The sequence below is a fragment of the Prunus mume genome, linkage group LG4 (assembly GCF_029339155.1).
Source record: "Prunus mume cultivar Tortuosa linkage group LG4, ASM2933915v1, whole genome shotgun sequence".
In the NCBI taxonomy this organism is placed as follows: Eukaryota; Viridiplantae; Streptophyta; class Magnoliopsida; order Rosales; family Rosaceae; genus Prunus; species Prunus mume.
Genome location: NC_142701.1, coordinates 4,914,840 through 4,919,982, shown reverse-complemented (window position 1 = coordinate 4,919,982; position 5,143 = coordinate 4,914,840). Strand labels below are relative to the sequence as shown.

The following is a 5,143-nucleotide window of genomic DNA, read 5'->3' as shown; positions in this document are numbered from 1 at the left end:
TTCTTTTTGGCTTTTGGAGCAATTGCTAGGGTTTTGGATTTTCGCTACTTTCAGGTGTTTTCATTCTTACTCATTCGAATGATATTTTCTTGGATTTCAATTATGATTATGTGTAACTAATTCCCTTTGCTAGGGCGAGGCCGTAAGCCTAGCATGAATATGTAGTTTTATTAATCTGCTTATGAATGAATGCATGTTTGCTTTGAATTATTAATCACTGTGTTTAAAACTATCTATCTATTTTAATGACTGATCACCATTAGGATATGTAGACAAGTAATTTGATGCAATTTCTGTTGGAACATCACCCTGAAATTGAGGAGGGCTTCTTGTGATTAGTAATTGTAAGTTCACTTAAGGCGAACATCACGCTCTTAAGGGTTGCATGGTTTTTCAAAGGGTTTTCACAAAACTTAATGAGTCTTGCATGTTTAGATTTGATCCAACATCACAGACGGATTGCATGTTAGATATACGCGCTTGAACATCACAAGGAAAATATGCATTAGGAAAACCTAACCTTCAAAGCATATATGTGGAAATTCATAAGTAATTGATAGAATTGCATAGGATTGCGATGGTGTTGGCTAAACCCTAGTTTTCTAAATTTTAGTCTTTAAAAAGAAATCGCTTTTCTTCTTTGCTATTATTATTTCCCAACTTTCAGATTTCTTTTACTGTTAGTTAATCTTTTCAAATTCATGAACTTCAAATCTTTGATAAAATCTATTTTAGTTATTAATTAAGAGTTAGTTTAATTACAGATTAGTCAAACAATCTTTGGGGACAACGACCTTGCATGAGCATTTATACTACAATTACCTTGTATTCTTGCAAGTATTTTCAGTGATTTTAACCCTGTTTGCGCAGGTACTAAAAATCCTATCAAGAAATTGGCGCCGTTGCCGGGGATTGTTTTAACTAATTTGTTTTTATCATATTCTTAGTTGATTTTGTTTACACTTTTTCTGTTTTTATTTATTTATTTATATATATATTTTTAATTTTCGTCAAAATATTAATATTTTAAAAAAAAAATCAACAGCTTTTGCTTTGATTCTGCAAACTCGCATGGTCCGTACTGATCAGAACTGCACATCTTATACTTTGATCCGTAACTGAGCGCACTCGCATGCATGCCAAGAGAAGTTAATTGGGTCTGGATCGTTCACCGCAGGACACTTTTCTGCAGAATTTGTTTGTAGACGAGGGTAACATGGCGTTAGAATTACCTGCAGCAGGTAGACCACTCAGAGAGTCATTGGCAGCCCGTGCCACTGATGTTCCTAATTGCATAGTCTATCCGCCCAGAAGAGGGTGATTCGTTCGAGATCAAGCACCACATGCTTGAGATTTTACCAACATTCCGTGGGCTGCCTAATGAAGATGCGAACATACATATTGCAAAATTTATTGTGGGTTGCAAGAATATTTTGATTAGGGGTTTTTCTGCTGAAGCTATCAAGTTACGTCTTTTTCCTTTCACTTTGAAAGACAAGGCAGAAACTTGGTTATTTACTCTACCAATAATAGCATTACTACTTGGAAGCTACACACAAAATTCCTGAACAAATATTATCCAGCATCCAAGACATTGAATTACAAGAGAGAGATTTTGACATTTACACAGAAGCCTAATGAAGAGTTTCATGAAGCATGGGAAAGATATACAGAGATGTACATAAAGTGTCCACATGTTAATATTGATTCAGATACACAGATGAATATTTTCTTTGATGGGCTTAATCCAACATCTAAGAGTCATGTGAATGCATCAGCTGGAGGATCGTTGTCAAATAAATCTGCAAGAGAAGCATTTGAATTATTTGATATGATGGCTACAGAATCTCAACAATGGGCAGCAGAACATTCACAGAAAAGGGGAATTTTTGAGTTATCAGCAGGATCTCCTAACATGTCTGCACAAATGGCACAAATGGAGAAGAAAATTGATGCAAAGTTTGACATTATTCTACAACAGATGGCAAGTTCTACACAGCAGCCACCTGCAACAATAGTTTGCACTATCTGCAGCATGGCTACACACGATATAATGGGCTGCCCACATAGAGACTCCTACCCAGAGCTTGTTGAACAACATGTCAATATGATGAACAGCTATCAAAGGCCTAGGAATGATGCATATGCCAATCATTACAATCCAGGATGGAAGGATCATCCTAATTTCAAATGGGGTGACAATCAGAATAATGCAAAACCATTCCAACATGCCCAAAAACCTTTTGTTCCCTCCAAACCATCTCTGGATGATCAACTAGCTAAATTGGCAGCAACAACTCAATCATTCATCGAGGGTAACAATCAAAGATTTCAAAATGTTGAAGCATCAATTAAAAATTTGGAGCAACAATTTGGCCAGCTAGCTGCATGATTTTGACATGAGACAAAGGCAAATTTCCTAGTCAAACGATTCCTAATCCAAATGGACGTGAAGATTGCAATGTTGTTCGGACTCTACGTTGTGGAAAAAGTTATGACAATCGTGAAAATAGCATTGAACATGAGCAGCAAGCAGTGGAGGATAATATAGAAAATTTTGCAGCAGCTGAACCTACCAAAATTGCAGAAAAACATAAACGGGCAGATCCAGAAACTGTTCCAAAACAAGTTCCTGAGCGTGTTTATGAGGCCCCAATTCCATATCCAGAACGTTTGAAGCCAAAAGCAAAAGATCAGCAACTCAAGGATTTTATGCAGACATTATCTAAGGTTCAAATCAACATTCCATTACTGGATGCAATCAAGAAAATTCCATCATATGCCAAATTTTTGAAGGAAGTTTGCAGCAGCAAAAAGAAGTTTTCAGATTTGGACAAAGTCGTTTGATGTATCAGTAGCTTTTGCTACACAAATTGCCACCTAAGAAAAAAGATCCAGGGAGTTTTAATATTTCTTGCACTATTGGAAATTCTAATTTTAAAAGTGCTTTAATTGATTTGGGTGCAAGTATTAATTTGATGCCTTTTTCTGTTTTCCAGCGATTGGGGCAAGGAGATTTAAAGCCTACATCAATGATACTTCAACTAGCTGATCGTTCAATTACTTATCCAAGAGGTGTTATTGAAGATCTAATTATAAAGGTTGATAATCTTTATCTACCGGCGGATTTTGTGGTTCTAGACATGGACGAAGACCTTCAAACACCTATTATTTTGGGGAGACCATTTATGGCAACATCTAGGACTTTAATCGATGTGGAAGCTGGAACATTGACTCTAAGGGTTCAGGACCAATCTGTGGTGTTTAATTTGTTTGAGGCAGCAAAACGTCCTGCTGAATAGCAAGAATGCATGCGCATTGATGTGGTAGACAGTATGGTTCAAGACAATTTTTATGCCAATTCAAATACAAGTCAATCTAATAAACCGTTTGCTTGGGAAAAAGCGAAAATTGCAGTTCAATAAGCTAGAGGAAATTCGTCAAGATGCTTATAATAGTTCTCGCATCTACAAGGAAAGAACGAAGGCATTTCATGACAGTCAGATTTTACGGAAGGAATTTCAGCCAGGACAAAAGGTTCTGACATTCAATTCAAGGCTCAAGTTATTTCCAAAGAAATTAAAATCTCGCTGGACTAGACCCTACCTGGTGACTCAAATTTTTCCTCATGGAGCAGTTCAAATCACTAATGAAGCTCAAGGCAACACATTCAAGGTCAACGGTCACAGGCTGAAACCCTACGTGGAGACACCCTTTGACACTGCAAACGACTCTTTGACTCTAAAGGAACCAGTGATTTGACCACCATGCTTCTGCAAAGTCTAGCTACAGACTTAAAATAAAGCGCTAATTGGGAGGCAACCCAATTTTTCTATACTCTTTACTCCTTTTAATTTTTTTTAAAAAAAATTATTAAAAAAATATTTGTTGTTGTTTTCTTTAACTAGATGTTTTTATTTTCTTTCTACTCATAACACATCATTGATTCAATGCAGGATACAACCATCGCAGCAAACATCAAAAGCAAAAATCCTAGGTCGAATCCCGCACTCCGCAAAGTCTACACAGGACCGACACAACAATCAGCAGACACATCAAACGCAGAAAAATCCTAGGTGGAATCCCGCACCCAAAGAGCAAGTCTACCAAATTTCCAACAACACAAATTTGCAGGGATTCAAATTATACCTATGAGATGCACGGATTGGGGTCCTCGTGGCTTTGTGCTGTTTTGTCCTTTGAGCTTGTGTGTCTGCCGCCTCTTGGATCTGCAACTTTCCTACACTGTGCACATGTCGAAATTTTACACACGCATCTATACATCAACCACAGCCCCAAATTAGGACCCAAAACAAATTCGAATTATTCTTACCTTCGGATGGATATCGGAAGGCACCGTGTCTGCGAGATTGAGGACCATCATGGATGCAGGAGGAATTTAGTGACGGCAGAGGTTTGAGACACAGTGCATTTACCAAGAGGCGTCCAACACCTTCAGATCAGACTCCTTAAGGTTAGCATGAAGCCAATCAACAGCACCAACGGGCTCCTTTGTCGACACAGATTGTGTTGTAAACTCTGCTCTTGCCCCAACTACTGAAGCCATTGCACGAGGAACCCAACCATATGAGAAAATTTGGGGCTTTTGATGAATGCATGTGAACCAGAGTGGAAAAGGCGATGATGACCCAAGAGAGCCCTTGCTATGAGATCTACAAATCATTCGAATTTGGGTTGGGAATCCAATGGATGGCATCAATTCAAAGCCAATATAACATATATATATATATATATATAAATGAATGAATTGCTGGTTTTGGTTGTGACAGAAGCAAAGAGAGACAAGGCTCTTGAGTTCTTGAGAGAGATGAAGAAGGAAGAGGGCGGAGATGGATGGGTTTCAACCGAGAGAAGGAAAATATGTTTCTCTGCTTTGCAATCAGTGATGGGAATGGCCAAAGTGTGGTGTTGGAGGAGTGAGACGAAGGGGATCTATTATCTTTCAAATGACAGATGCAGCAGCTCGACCAGGTTATATTGTAGTTGTCGCTCGTATTTGACACAAGCGCGAACTTGGTTAAGTTGGTCAGTGCCTTTACGCCACACGCAGAATCTGGTCCACTTCAATCACCACAGTCCCGCCATCATCCCGGTGTGTTAGTTTTCTTTTATTTCTTTTCCT

At 38.3% G+C, this 5,143-nt stretch overlaps 1 non-coding gene across 1 annotated transcript; it reads right to left on the bottom strand.

The window, feature by feature from the left end:
- Positions 1-1,597: 1,597 nt before the first annotated feature.
- Positions 1,598-1,704, bottom strand: LOC148917719 (small nucleolar RNA R71). Its single transcript, XR_016126502.1, has one exon. It is a non-coding gene; the product is annotated as a small nucleolar RNA R71 (small nucleolar RNA).
- Between the last annotated feature and the right edge of the window lie 3,439 nt (positions 1,705-5,143).